Raw genomic sequence first — 16,873 nt, forward strand, 5'->3', positions numbered from 1 at the left:
AACCAAAATCAATCTGAAACTCTTTGGAATCTCACCAAAACTTGTGGACAAGTCAAAAATCATCATACTAACTTGTTAAAACTTTCAAAACATTGACACGGGGTCATCTTAACCTGATGTTGACCGTGGTCAACTCTAACTCCTAAACTTAACTAGTTCCTCCACCAATGACTCAACTCACACTAAAGCCTTTCAGGAACTGGACCAATGATTTTACTAAGTCATAAATCATACTAACAAGACTTGAGGGAGGGTCAACAATGGTAAATGGGTCAAAACCACTATAATGACAAAACGGGGCGTTATAATAGGCTCGTAAGTGGGCCTTAGGATTGCCTGTTCCATTGAACATTTCAAACTTGGGTAGTTTGAAGCCCTCGGGTAGATCCAAGCTTAGATGCATACAGAGATTATCGTAGCTCAAGCCCGTTTCCTTGTGAGTAGCTCTTGTGGACTGTTCCAGCATTTGAGCCATCTTTTGCTCTATTTCTTTGTCACACTTATCTTGTTCGGCTCTCCAAGACTTTTCTATCTCCTCAAAATAATCAAGCTCCTGGTAATCTGGGAAAAGGTGCATGGTGTGATAGGGATATGGAAAGAAACGGTTAGGTGTGCGAGGTGGCTTTTGGGTGTGTGGATATTTTTTGCGGTTGGTATGGAAATGGTGCTTGGGCATATAGTGGAGTTAAGGTGAGTAGGTTGTGGCACCCGGTATGACGACACTAAATGGATAGTTTTAGGGATTTGGACATTGTTGAGAGGTGGTGGGGTGTGGTACGATGTACCAATATGGGTTGGTTTAGTAGTGATTGGGTTTTGGGTGGATGATATTGTTCCAATAGGGTAGGCGAGAAAATGGTCATGAAATGGTGAACTTAGTGTCATGACCCAACCCCATGAGCCGTGACTAGTGCCCGAGCTGGACGCTCGTATACGAACCTGTTAGATATAGTCACACTGAAGCTAAGGACAGTATGGAAACTTGTAAAAGTAACTAAAGATTCATAATGCCACATATCATCATAAACCTGTCCCCTGAGGAGTCACAACTGACCAACACATAACATAATATGCAAGCCGACAAGGCTGCCACTATATATGGCAATATCCAAAAAGAATCCTATCGACATAGCTGACCAAAATCGACACGCAACCCACACATTTCTACAGACCTCTAAGAGTATAAAAGTGAAATATGACGGGACAGGGCCCCGTCGTACCCCTGGATATGCATAAGTCTACATCAGAAGATCTGTACCAAAATAATCTAGGCTCCGGAATAATGGAGCTCTCCAGACCGCTGAGCAGAAGTCCTAGGATGGAGGGTCACCAAACCGAGTGTATGTACCTACGGGCATGAATCACAGCCCCCCGAAGAAAGGGGGTCAGTACGAGAAATATACTGAGTATATAAAGTATGAAATACAATAAAGAATATTATGGCTGAATAAAAGATTACAGGGGGAAAGTATGATAATCAAAGATACCAATGCACCTGTGCCTTACGAGATGAGAATCATGCATATCAATATCATATACCATACCCGGCCCATCATGGGAATTGGTGCCATAATCATATCATATCAACCAGCCCTCTAGTGAGGGACTCGGTGAATAATGTAGTGAAACTGTGCACGAATACATACCCGGCCCGGGACTCAGTGAATGATATATTAACGGCATGCACGAGCAGAATATCATGAGCAACCACATGAAAACTTAATCATCTGAGACTCAATAGAATAATTAAAATGAACCAACACTTGGGAATCAAAGACAACAGTCATGTCAAGTACCCCTCGAATGTCACTATGGATTATATCAAATAGGACTTCAGGAATCACAGACATGTATCAGGACATAATAACATAGCTTCTGGAAATCAAGAACATTAGCCATCCTAGTGTCTCTAAGAATAGGAGCTTCTTTGGAGTTTATACATTCGTCGTCTGTTTGTCTCATATAGACCATGCCAAAAATAAAGAAGGGATAGCTTTACATACCTTTGACGCTTAATCCGTGACTCGATATGTATACACTTCCCGAAGTACCTCAACCTATATTAAGACGTTAAGAACTATGGTTAAGCTACGGAAAAGCTTAAAACGTATTTCATAGTTAGTAACTTCTTTCTAGAAAATTGGGCAGCATTTCCCCTATATCATTCACTTCCCTCACATCCAAACCAACTCTAAAACAACCAAAATAACATCAACAACAACACGTCCCAATTACCACATCAAACACTAGCCCAAACAAGGTCAGAGAACACCTCGAAACAGCCCGTACCGCACGCACAATGCCCTAAATCAATCTACACGTTGCAACGTTCAACAATAATCAACACAACAACCACGACATATTCGAGTTATTCCTAATGATTTATGGCCACAACATATCATCAACAATGACCTTATAATAGCCCAACAATCACAGCCACCCAAAATTAATATTTCGGATTACTAAGAGTACGTTTTAGACTTATCTTTTCTTTCGAATCGAACAACAACAATAACAATATAGCAAAATTCAAGAGTAATCGAGCAGTCAATCACCACCCGTCCAACCCTTCAAAATGTAAGAACAACTCCCACAATCCAATAAAACAATATCCAACACTACTCTACAAGTTTATATTACTGCCCATATGTTTTCATGGAACTAATACTTCTAACATCTACAAAAGCTCATACACATGAAGTAAGGGAGACTTCTTACCTTAGATGTCCAAGAACAACTCTCTTTTTAAAGTCCTTGAAGAAAAACTAACTTGCTTCCATAAATGACTAAAACGTTGCTGCTACGTAGAATTTAATTGAGGAAGCTTGCTGGACATTTTTCCCTTGCTTCCAATGAATTCTTAAGGTGAAGAACAATTCTCAAAGGTAAACTATGGTTGCTGGTCACTTTTTGTGAAGAGAAAGCGGCAAGCAAAATGAAATCCAAGATGTAGAGAATATTGCTACCTCCCTTGGATGTTTAGAACACCTACTAGACAATTGTGATTTTCTTTCCTTCAAAATCTTGAATGTGGCCATGAGCTCAAGGGCAGCCATGGCTGTTGTAATTCTCTCTTCAAAATGAGTTTTGTGAAGATGAAATGTATAGAAGCCTTAGTCATCAAAATTATATATATAGGCAAGCAGCCCACTTGACATGTGTCCCACTAGCATGGCATCACCGATGCTCCAATTATATTTGTCCATGTTTTAGTGGGGCCCTCTTAATAATCTGATCATGTTGTTAATTTCCCACTTCACTAATTTTTTTACATTAATGGTAGTTAATTAGCAAAATCGTGCAAAATAAAATCGGGATTTAAAAGTCCTTTTCTTATATCTCAAAATAACCTTGTCCTTGAACCTATGTCGATTAGCTTATGAATAATCCAACGTACAAAAATACGGGATATAACATCCTTCCCCCCATTGGAACATTCGTCCTCGAATGTTAAACTAGTTCTATAGGGTCTTATAAAAATTTCGGGAAAATCTCCTTTATCGCTATACCTACCAACCTGCATTCAGCAGCCCACAGATGCCTCGCAGGGCAACAATATCATATAATCTCATCTACTAATCAACATAGTCAAGTAAGGAATTAATTTACTTGCAGGCATAGGGAACAAGTAAGGATACTTATTCTTCATCTCGTCTTCGGCTTCCCAAGTCATCTCTTCTCTGTTCTTATTTCGCCACAATACTTTGACGGAACCCACATCCTTAGTACATAACCTTCTAACTTGGCGATCAAGTATAGCTACAGGGCTCTCCTCATAAGACAACTCCTCTATTACCTGGACATCGTCTACAGGGAATTCTCTAGAAGGGTCACCAATACATTTACGAAGCATTAATATATGAAAGAATGGATGTACTGCTTCCAATTCAGATGGTAGATCCAACTCATAGGCAACTTTTCCTACCCTACGAATAATTTGATAAGGTTCAATGTATGTCGGGCTAAGCTTCCCCTTCTTGTCGAATCTCATCACACCCTTCATGGGTGATACCATCAGGAACACCTAATCACCAATCTAAAACTCTAAGTGTCGATGTCGATTATCTACATATGACTTCTGTCGACTCTGGGCTGCCAATAATCTCTCCTGAATAAGCTTCACCTAATCAACAGCTTGCTGAATCATGTCTGGGCCGATTAACTTAGTCTCGCCTACATCGAACCAACCGATAGGTGACCTGCACTTCCTCCTATATAAGGCCTCGTACGGTGCCATCTAGATACTAGAATGGTAACTATTATTGTAAGCAAACTCGATAAGTGGCAAATGATCATCCCAGCTACCTCTAAAGTCAATAATACAGGCTCGCAACATATCTTCTAGCGTCTGAATAGTATGCTCAGCCTCTCCGTCAGTCTGAGGGTGAAATGTTTTGCTAAGACTCCCATGTGTCCCCAATCCCTTCTGGAATGATCTCCAGAAGTTAGCTGTAAACTGAGTTCATCTGTCCGATATAATATATGTGGGAACCCCATGAAGTCTCACTATCTCCCTGATGTTCAACCTCGCATAGTCCTCAGCTGAATAAGTAGTCCTGGCTGGAAGAAAATAGACTGATTTTGTCAGCCTATCCACCATAACCCATATAGAGTCATACTTCCGTGGGGTGCGAGGTAAACCTGTAATGAAGTCCATATTAATTACTTCCCATTTCCAAGTGGGAATCTCTATCTCCTGTAATAACCTACCAGGCTTCTAATGCTCGACCTTAACCTGTTGACAATTCGGGCACTGAGCAACAAACTCCGTTATGTCCCGTTTCATGCCATCCCACCAATATAAACATCTGAGGTCATGATACATCTTCGTTGACCCTGGATGAACAGAATAACGGGCATAGTCTGCCTCTCCCATAACTTGTTGTCGTAGCCCTGCAACCTCAGGTACACACAATCTGCCTCCATACCGTAGCACTCCGTCAAGTGTAACCTCGAATGGGTTCTTCTCCTTTTAAAGAGCTGTATCTCTAAACTGTGCCAGAACAGGATCCTTGTACTGGCGTCTCTTTACCTTCTCTATGATAGAGGACTCAGCAACTTCTCGAACAGAAACTCCACTATCTCCAGAATCAGCCAAACTGACTCCAAGGTTAGCTAGCTGGTAGATCTCACGAACTATCTCCTTCCTTTCTGGTTGCACGTCTGTCAAGCTACCCATAGATTTACGGCTAAGAGCATCTGCTACAACATTTTCTTTCCCTAGGTGGTATAGAATATCAACATCATAATCCTTTAGTAACTCTAACCACCGTCTCTATCGCAAATTCAACTCCTTCTGTTTGAAGATATATTGGAGACTCTTATGATCCGTATAAATATCAACATGAACACCATATAAATAATTCCTCCATATCTTCAAGGCATGAATTACTGCTGCTAATTCCAGATCATGAGTAGGATAATTCTTCTCGTGATATCTGAGCTGTCGGGAGGCATAGGCTATAACCCTACCATGTTGCATCAATACACAACCTAGTCCAACACCGGAAGCATCACAATAAACAACATAGCCGTCTGGTCCCTCCGGAAGAGTTAGAACTGGAGCCGTAGTCAACTTGTCTTTCAACAACTAGAAACTTTTCTCATAAGCATCAGTCCACTGGAACTTAGCTGCCTTCTGAGTTAGCCTTGTTAAAGGCGCTGAAATCGAGGAAAACTTTTCTATGAATCTCCTGTAATATCCTGCTAGCCCACGAAAACTGCGTACCTCAGTAGGTGTCGTAGGTTTAGGGCAAGTCTTTACGGCCTCAATCTTCTGCGTATCTACCCGAATACCGTCAGCTCCAATAATATGCCCCAAGAATGCTACTGAAGTCAACCAGAATTCGCATTTAGAAAATTTGGCATACAACTTTTGATGCTAGAGCACCCTAAGTACCGTCCTCAAATGGTCTGTATGCTCCTCTTCCGAACGTGAATAGACTAGAATATCATCAATAAACACAATAACAAACATATCTAAAAATTGTTTTAATACTCGGTTCATCAAATCCATAAATACTGCTGGAGCATTGGTTAGCCCAAAAGACATCACTCTAAATTCATAATGCCCGTATCGGGTCCTGAATGCAGTCTTTGGAATATCTGCCTCCTTTACCCGCACCTGATGATAGCCTGACTTGGGGAGGGGATACCTATTCTTTATTGTTACTTTATTCAGCTGCCTATAATCAATACACATCCGCAGTGGCCCATATTTCTTTCTCACAAATAATACCGGTGCTCCCCAAGGTGATGTGCTAGGCCTGATGAAGCCCTTTCTTAACAAGTCTCTCAGTTGCTCCTTTAACTCCTTCAGCTCTGCAGGTGCCATTTTATATGGAGGAATAGATATGGGCTGAGTATCTGGCAATACATCTATAGTAAACTCTATCTCCCGTTCAGGAGGAAGACCTGGAAGTTCATCTAGGAATACATTTGGAAATTCATTAACTATCGGGACTGACTGAAGAGTCGGTACCTCTGCCTTCAGGTCATGCACACGAACCAGATGATAAATATAACCCTTTCTAACCATCTTCCTTGCCTCGAGGTATGAAATAAACTTACCCTTCGGTGATGCTGTATTCCCTATCCACTCTATAATCGGCTCTCCTGGGAACTGAAATCGAACTATCATTTCCCTACAATCAATGTTAGCATAACAAGAAGCTAACTAATCCATACCCATGATAACATCAAACTCAGTGATGTCTAACTCTATCAGATCTGCTATGGTATGACGACTATATATAACCACAGAACAATTTCTATATACTTGTTTTGCTATGATAGAATCTCCTACCGGTGTAGCTACCTCAAATGGTTCTATCAACTCAGGTTCTATTCCGATTCTATTAGCAACAAAAGGAGATATATATGATAAGGTGGAACCTGGATCTATCAATGCATATACGTCCCGGGAGAAAATCGATAATATACTTGTAACCACATTCGGTGACGCCTCCTGATCCTTCCTACTAGCCAAAGCATATATGCGGTTCGAAGGACCGCTAGAACTGGAAGCTCTGCCATGACCCCTACCGCGGCCTGCTGATGTCTGAATACCCTGCCCTATAGGGCGCATAGCTACAGAAGCAGATGAACCAGCAACCGATCCAGTAGGCTGAGCCACACCGCTTGTACCACTTTCATAAGGACACTCTCTCTTCATATGGCCTTGACGGCTGCAAGAAAAACAAGCACCTGTAGTAAGACGGCATTCCCCAAAATGGATCCTACCATACCGAGAACACCGAGGCAAAGGTGGCCTCGACTGACTCGAACCCCTGTTCATCTGTGAACCTAAAGCCTTGGAGCTCTGACCGGCTCCTGAATACCCTGTGCTATCAAATCCCCTACCTATGAACTGTGGGGGTGCACTCTGTGCTGGTTGGGAAGAATATTTAATATGCTGCTGAGGCTGCCTGCCTCGAAGCTTACCAGGATAACCAGCCGATCTAGCCCTCTTATGCTGGCCTCTATCGTAATCTCTATCTGGCTAACGTCCTCTGTGTGGATCCTCTACCCCCTGTGCATATGCCTGTACCCGAGCAATATCCATACCTGGCAGAAGAGCCACTGCCATACATCCATCAATCAAATAACGATCCAGTCCCATCACATAACGATGCACCCTATCTGCCATATTAGCTACAATAGTAGGTGCATATCTAGCCAACAAATCAAACTCAAGACTATACTCTCGAACGCTCCTGCCACTCTGCCTCAAATGTAAGAATCTATCAACTCTAGCTCGCCTCATTTCTGGAGGCAGGAAGTGGCTAAGGAAGGCCTCCACAAACTCATCCCATACTGCAGGAGGAGCACCCTCGCCCCTAGATAACTCCCAAGACTCATACCAATTAACAGCTATATCCCGCAACCGATATGAAGCCAACTCAACAGATTTAGTCTCAGAAGTCTTGATTATCCTCAATGTACGCTGCATCTGCCTAATAAACTCCTGCGGATCATCCTCGGGCTTTGACTCATAAAACTCTGGAGGATTACAACTTAAGAAGTCACAAACCCTCAAACTATCAGATCTATCCGCATAGTCAACTCCTAGTCCATGCCTGTGAGCCTGCCCTGCCACTAATCTAGTCTGCAGCTGAACTACATCTCTCATGGCCCTATCCTCCACCCCTGGCTGAGGAGCTGGAGGCTCAGGTACTGGGGCCTCAGGAGCTGGCGATGGGTCAACCCCCTGAACTGGAGCTGCTGCTGCTCTAAGTTCCTCTGGAGGTGGTGGTGTAGCAGAGCTCGCTGACTGGAATACAATGTCAGGCATATACTGGGCACGAGCCCTAGTAACTCTCCGGGTCTGACTAGTATCTCCTGCTACCGATTTGCCCTTCTGGGCAGCTATCTCTTTCTTTGGAGGCATAGCTGTAAACACAATAATTTGTTAGAAAGGGATTATCCTGATAATATAACTCTATTGCACGATCTAGAGTAAGAAGGAGAGGTAACATCCTAAATGTCCTGTAACTTCCTGTTTATAGATGTGGTGCACAACACACCGATAAACAAGACTTCACTAGAAATGGTCTGTAGACACTCCGAGGATGAACTGCTCTGATACCACTTTTATCACGACCCAACCCCATGACTAGTGCCCGGGCTGGATGCTCGTATACGAACCTGTTAAATATAGTCAGACTAAAGCTAAGGACAGTATGGAAACTTGTAAAAGCAACTAAAGATTCATAACGCCACATGTCATCATAAACCTGTCTCCTGAGGAGTCACAGCTAACCAACACAAAACATAATATGCAAGCCGACAAGGCTGCCACTATATATGGAAATATCCAAAACGAATCATATCGACATAGCTGACCAAAATCGACAGGCAACCCACACATGTCTATAGACCTCTAAGAGTATAAAAGTGAAATATGACGGGACAGGACCCCACCGTACCCCTGGATATGCATAAGTCTACATCAGAAAATCTGTACCAAAATAATCTAGGCTCCGGAACAATGGAGCTCTCCAGACCGCTGAGCAGAAGTCCTAGACTAGAGGGTCACCAAACCGAGTGTCTGTACCTACGGGCATGAAACACAGCCCCTGAAGAAAGGGGGTCAGTACGAGGAATGTACTGAGTATATAAAGCATGAAATACAATAAAGAAGACTATGACTGAATAAAAGATTACAGGGGACAGTATGATAATCAAAGATACCAATGCACCTCTGCCTTACGAGATGAGAATCATGCATATCTATATCATATACCATACCCAGCCAATTATGGGACTCGCTGAATAAAGTCATCATACACCATACCCGGCCTATCATGGGACTCGGTGCCATAATAATATCATCATATATATATACAAACCGTACCCGGCCCTCTAGTGCGGGACTCAGTGAACAATGCAGTGAAACTGTGCACGAATACATACCAGGCCCGGGACTCGGTGAATGATATATTAACGGCATGCACGAGCATAATATCATAAGAAACCACACGCAAACTAAATCATCTGAGACTCAATAGAATAATTAAAATGAACTAACACTTGGGAATCAAAGACAACAGTCATGTCAAGTACCCCTCGAATGTCACTATGGATTATATCAAATAGGACTTCAGGAATCACAGACACGTATCAGGACATAATAACATAGCTTCTGGAAATCAAGAACATTAGTCATCCTAGTGTCTCTAAGAATAGGAGCTTCTTTGGAGTTTATACATTCGTCGTCTGTTTGTCTCACATAGACCATGCCAAAAAAGAAAGAAGGGATAGCTTTACATACCTTTGACGCTTAATCCGTGACTCGATATGTATACGCTGCCTAAAGTGCCTCAACCTATATTAAGACGTTAAGAACTATGGTTAAGCTATGGAAAAGCTTAAAACGTATTTCAAAGTTAGTAGCTTCTTTCTAGAAAATTGGACAGCATTTCCCCTATATCATTCACTTCCCTCACATTCAAACCAACTTTAAAACAACCAGAATAACATCAACAGCAACATATCCCAGTTACCACATCAAAAACTATCCCAAACAAGGTCCAAGAAAATCTCGAAAAAGCCCGTACCGCACGCACAACGCCCCAAATCCGTCCACACGTTGCAACGTTCAACAATAATCAACATAACAACCACGATATATTCAAGTTATTCCTAATGATTTATAGCCACAACACATCATTACCAATGACCTTATAATGGCCCAACAATCACAGCCACCCAAAATTAATCTTTCGAATTACTAAGAGTACGTTTTAGACTTATCTTTTCTTTCGAATCGAACAACAACAATAACAATATATCAAAATTCAAGAGTAATCGAGCAATCAATCACCACCCGTCCAGCCCTTAAAAATTTAAGAACAACTCCCACAATCCAATAAAACAATATCGAACACTAGTCTACAAGTTTAAGTTACTGCCCATATGTTTTCATGGAACTGATACTTCTAACATCTACACAAGCTCACACACATGAAGTAAGGGAGACTTCTTACCTTAGATGTCCAAGAACAACTCTCTCTTTAAAATCCTTGAAGAATAACTAACTTGCTTCCATAAATGACTAAAACGTTGCTGCTACGTAGAATTTAATTGAGCAAGCTTGTTGGACGTTTTTCCCATGTTTCCAATGAATTCTTAAGGTGAAGAGCAATTCTCAAAGGTAAACTATTGTTGCTGGTCACTTTTTGTGAAGAGAAAGCAGCAAGCAAAATGAAATCTAAGATGTAGAGAATATTGCTACCTCCCTTGGATGTTTAGAACACCTACTAGAAAATTGTGATTTTCTTTCCTTCAAAATCCTGAATGTGGCCGTGTGCTCAAGGGCAGCCATGGCTGTTTTAATTCTCTCTTCAAATTGAGTTTTGTGAAGATGAAATGTATAGAAGCCTTAGTCATCAAAATAATTTATATAGGCAAGGAGCCTACTTGACATGTGTCCCACTAGCATGTCATCACCCATGCTCCAATTATATTTGTCCATGTTTTAGTGGGGCCCTTCTCAAGTAACATATTGATTACATCCTTAGAGTGCGAGGGTTCTTTTGGGTTCAGTGGGGGGTGAGTTCCTTATGGCGAGTTTGTCATGATTATGCTCGCCTTCCGAAGTACCAGTCATTTTTGCCTTGACTTTGTCTTGTTGGGAAAGGGATACTATTGCAGCTTTTGATTTGGTGAAGTATTCCAGCATGGAACAACACAGATCAACCGTTTCCATAATAGAAAAATAGTTCAAATGAAATGACGTTAGTACATTAAACAATAACAGAAAAGCAAAATATCGCACTTAGTTGGCAAATAAGCATATAGAGCACACAAAATTCATGTATTTGATTCAAATGATGATTGATCCTCTATTCCAGGGCTTAGGGTATTTGGCTCTCTTGAGTCATTTTGGTTTTGGTTTGGAAGTTTATGGTTGATTTCCTTTAAACAATCTTCTCGGAGCTTACTTATGCTAAATAATTATGGGAAAATATATATTTTATATAATATAGGGATCGAGTCTTACGTAGACTATCTTTTGTATTCCTCCTCGGGAAATCAGGCCCTTCCGTTGTTCGATTTACATAGAAAATATTTTCCTAAACCTACTCTACCCAAAAGCTTCCTAGACCAGGCTCGATAAGGGCTTGGGGGGGGGGAAGGGGCGGGGGGGGGGGGGGGAACAAATAAAAACATAAAAAGGGATCCCCTAAATCTACCCAAAAGATGACCTCTCTTTGAGATCGGAATAGGTTGTTGTTCTTACAACCGCATGTTTGGCCGAAGGCCTTACTTCCTAGTAAAAGAGTGGGAGCACTACCTAAATCTCCCTAGTGTGGACCAGATGTCCTAAGTCGAACATGAAAGCTTCACATTCTTCAATATTGAGCCTAGGCGCTCCTGAATGAATCAAGAAGATCTTTCTTTGACTTGACCCTTCAGACGAGGGTTTCTAAGAAGCCTTGACTGAATGAACCTTCCCAGTAATTGCTAACTTCTAAATGATACTGGCATATGAGTCTTTGAAGATAGTGAAGTCGTAATGCCAAATGTGGGTGTCCCAAGTGATTCCTTCATTCAGAGTGAACGTGTCATGGACCAACAAGGACTGGTGTCCCAATAACTTATGAATCATTTTTACATCAATCATTCTCCAGATCCTTCTTCTCAGCGCCATGCACTCGACTGCAGTGTGGCTAGGTTGATTTTTGTGGAAAGGGCACCTCTTGTGTGCGTAAATCAGAGCGCAAGGTGGTAACTTTTCTTAGCAAGCACATATGGCCCCCTATAGTCTTCATCTTCTTAAATATTTCTTTTTCCACCAAGTTGGCGACGGTGGACGAATGGGTCCCTGCGCTCCATCATAGCTTTCCTCTTGGGCCACAGAGGCAACAGTGGTGGCCTCTTTAGATGGCTAGGTTTGTTTTTGCGGCTCAGATTCCTCCTCAGGATCTTCCTCTTCAAGAGTTTCGATTTTGACTATCAGAGGCGCGTAGCTTCATGCCAATTTTTTGACCTTATCTGAAAGGTTCTCTCAGTAATGCTCCAATTCTATAGTCTCTTTGGGTGGGTCCCCAGCTAAGTCGAAAATTCAGTCGGCCTCTTTGATCTCGGCTAGGACCAATTTGATCTTTTCCTCTAGCCTATGAATATTCCTACTAAATGATCCTTTGTCCTCGCTAAAGGCATCGCCCCCGGGGGTAGTGCTACTTTGTTTCCTTCATCCATCCATTATAGCAAATCAACCTTTTAAGAGGTGCAACGGGTTAGTTTTTGATGCTCGGGGTTTTTTTTTTTTAGCCATTTGGCATTTCTTTGTGTCTTTCTTTGGGATAGTGATTGGAACATAGGGTCAATCAATCATTCAAACGAAATACCTGATGTACCTAAGCATTTAATCATACAATCATGTAATAATTCATGCTACTCGCTTTTCTAAAGCATAGTCACCTTGGTCGATTTGAAACATGAATGTGCCATTTGCATTAAACCATTGCCCCATAAATCATAGTTTCATTAATAATATTTCCCTTAAAGGATTACAAAATATAATAAACATAAAGTAAAAATAAGCAGAAATGTCCTCTAGCGGCTGATTATGAAGCTCTCTCGATCTTCGCCTGCTTGGTTCTTCAAAGAGCGGTCTGAATCCAGAGATGGGTCGATGATAACACGGACTCCATCAAGAACCCCTTTTCTGTGAAGGTTATTGGTGCGATATCCTCCATTTCCTTCTTGGTTCGTTCATCCAGCTCCAACAAATAATCATGTGTGAAGTCCAACTCTTATGTCAAGATAGTTATGATGGCTTGATCACACTCAATTTTCTCCAAATATTTGGCATCCCTATCATCGTCTTTCCTTAGGATCAAGAGGGCCTTGATTTCATCCTTTGAAGACTTGTCTTAGATACAGTGATAAAGGATAGGACCAGGGGTGACGATGCCTTGGAAGTGGGCTCTCAACCAATCTGTATAGTCTTCATCACAATCTAGGTTGAACCTATCCTGAACTAAGGTGTTCGGACCCCAAATAACAAAACCATTCCATTCTCGGACTATGTCTCCACCCTTTTAGATCTTATCTTCATCATAGTTAATTATGAACTCTCCCATGTGTCCTACTTGGGGTATGACCTGGGTCTTACCAAACTATCTCAACACTCGAGCAGGTACAAAAGGGCGGATCCCTCGGATTCCCATAAGTGGTATGAATGGACACTTTCGCCCCTAGACGACAACAAAATCGGATATGAAATAGGCGAACATCCACTGTATGCTACTTTCTTTAAGCTTAGAGAAGATGAAAGTCCAACTTTGCTTAGTTTGTTGTCCGATGTTTGGATAATGAGAGTAAAGGTCATCTTTCCATGTTTGCTTACTTAAGTATGGGGTACCCTCGACTTTGCTCAAATGCTTAATGATCAACCATTGTAGGAGTAGGTTACCTCCTTAGAAGTAACTATAGTGATTTTGGCATTTTCTTAAGGCTCGATACATGCCAGAAAGGATGATAGGGATTGGTTAAAAGTATTTGGTTTCCCCATTTGTGGTTATGCCATGAAAGATAACATGGGTGACCGAAATGACTCGGGTATCTATGGCTTGGTGTCTATCTTACGGGAATACCATGAGTCTTAGTTGGCAAATAGCGAAGGCCAAAAGCTGGGTAGCTTCCCACTCAGCAAAGGTTTTGAATTCTGTAGGGTGCTCTAGAAATCCTCTTTGGGTCCCGAATCATTTGTGTAATTATCTAAATGGTACGGTTGGGACAAATATCCAATTGGCATGGGATAGGGATATTATTTTTAGGATTTGGTTAGGGGTAGAGTTATGTGGGATAAGGAAGTTTTGGTCGAGTTTCTTTCTCCTTCTTAGGCTAGTTCCGACATTGTCTATTACATCCCGAAGCTCCTCTAAAGTTGGGGCCAATTCTATGTCATCCCCAAATCTGAACACCATCCTATCTCAATCCCAATAATCGGTAATTAGCTCAATCAACTCCCTACACCTATTCATGACTAATAAGGAGGGCATGTATCCTAAACACTTGGTCAATTTTCGTTGTTCCTCAGTGTTCATCCAACCCCACCAAATTTTTAGCATATCACGTGCCTCGAGAATCATGTCAAATTTCAGATTTGTGTGCATCTACAAAATAAAACACGATTAATTCCCCACCCCCATGCACAATGGCTTAGCACATAGGCACATAAAAATATTTCCAGTTAGCACATAGTGGGATGCGGTGTCTTTCGGGTCATAGATCATCGTGACACAAGGTAGTCTCCCTAATGGGTTTTAGATACATCTCAAATATCCAAAACCTATCTAGGTAAGCGTGCTCTAGTCCATTGGGATTTGGCTCAGCTCTATCATAGGCAATTCGAGAGTGGGTTTTTGAAGTGACAGGGACTCGAGCGGACTACTCGAGGCGAACCATTGTCGGCTGTTGGACGATCACGTACCAACTCTGAATTCAACATGTTCCAAAGAAATATTTTTGTTTTTCCAGTGAAGACTAGACTGCGAGCAGGCTTGTTCGCTTTGAAACCACGTAATTTTTTGCCAGCGGTGGCGAAGTTTATGATATGCAAGCAATGACAGTTATATATACAAGAGAGTAAATAATTAAGCAAATAATCACAATTAAATCACATTGTATTGAAAATCTTATGGTTAGTACCTAGAAAATCCCTAGCAGAGTCGCCATCTGTTACGGTTCACTTTCACGCGGGTGCATAAAAGCCACTAAGAGGTTGTGGACTCTATTCGGTTTTATTTATTTTTAGAGTCGCCACCTAATTTATAAGGGAAATTAGGAAAATAAAGTTAAAAAGGTTTATCAAACAAGAGAAAAAAAAATTAAACCAGAGTTCGAGGTAAGGGTTCTGGTGATCCCCTAGTGAAGGTTTTAAGAACCCTAGTATTAAGGATCCGTAGAATATGACTGGCCTACAAGCTTCAATGTGTGATTAACTGTGATTATTTGCTAAAAAAACTTTCTTGTAAAACTGTCATAGCATATCATAACTCCCTTTTCGGCAAAAATCCTTTACTTAAGGAAAAAAGAGTTAAATTATCTTTGAAAATATGTATAAGAGTTGAAGTCATTCCATTTTCGGACCAAAACGCACTTAAGATTTCTCTTAAGTAGAGTTCCACTAACTTCGTCCAATGTCATGTCTTTAGTCCTTATAAGTTTATTTTATAAATGAGTGCATTTCCTTTGTAAATACATAATAGGTTTATAAGTATAAAAAGCGATTTTGCAATTTTATTTGCATTGGTCCATTTTTAAGGACAACCATATCCCTACTCCAAAAATCATTTACCTCAAACAAAGGTCCAAGTATATTTCTGTTATAGCCCGTATTTTGTACGTTCGAATAATTCAAGATAATTGCGAGAAGTTAAAGGTAAGACTATTTTCCAAATTATTTTAGTGAACAAGTTGTTTATTGGTATGGAAATATTGAGAAAGGCTAAGGGTAAAATGGGAATTTCACAAAATATTCAAGAAGGTTCACATGGTATTAGTAGGAGCCATATATATATATATATATATATATATATATAATTATGGAAAAGTGATGACAAAATAAGATAATTAGTCATCCTTTTTTTTAATTTAAGAAACTTCAAGAAAGGGGGCATGTGTCCACTTGGTATTGGAAGGAGCTATATATATATATATATATATATATATATATATATATATATACGTAGAGAGATGACCAAGCAAGACAAATTATTCATGAAATTTCAAGAAGAAAACTTGGAGAGAAAAAATAGGGCCATTCGGCCAAGGTTCCAAAATTTGGTGCCAAGGAAATTTATCAAGAAAAATTATTTTCTTCTAGTATTCCAACTAATTTGAAGGCCCTAATTAACATGAAGTGGTTGTTGGAACAAGAAAAATATTCATGGTGCAAGATGGAAGCTCTAGCCGAATAGAGGAGTCAAAGAATAAAGGTAAGGTTTAACCCCTTCTTTCATGTGTTATGGATGATTTGTGAGTGTTGAAGTATGTGGAAATGGATGAAATTCATGATTTATATATGTGGAGGTGGTGGCCGAATAGGGCCATGTTGTGTAGGTATGATGAGTTGATTTTATTTAGTAGTGTGATTGTTGATATTGTGGATTCCATAATAAAAATGAAGGTTTGATGAATTGAAATGAAGTTGGAATCATTGTGGGATTGTTGAAGAAGTGAATGTGACATTAGTATGGTTTCTTATATTTGTAGGAATGATATTGCTAATGTGTAGGTTGTAAATATAATTCATGATTTTGGAAGTGAGACATGTGTTTGGAAGATTGTAAGTTGGGTTGTTGTAATTGAAATTGAAAGAAGGAAATAGGTTGTTATTGTTCTAGTTGAATTTGGAAGG

This window comes from Lycium barbarum, chromosome 10 (genome assembly GCF_019175385.1).
Source record: "Lycium barbarum isolate Lr01 chromosome 10, ASM1917538v2, whole genome shotgun sequence".
Taxonomy (NCBI): Eukaryota; Viridiplantae; Streptophyta; class Magnoliopsida; order Solanales; family Solanaceae; genus Lycium; species Lycium barbarum.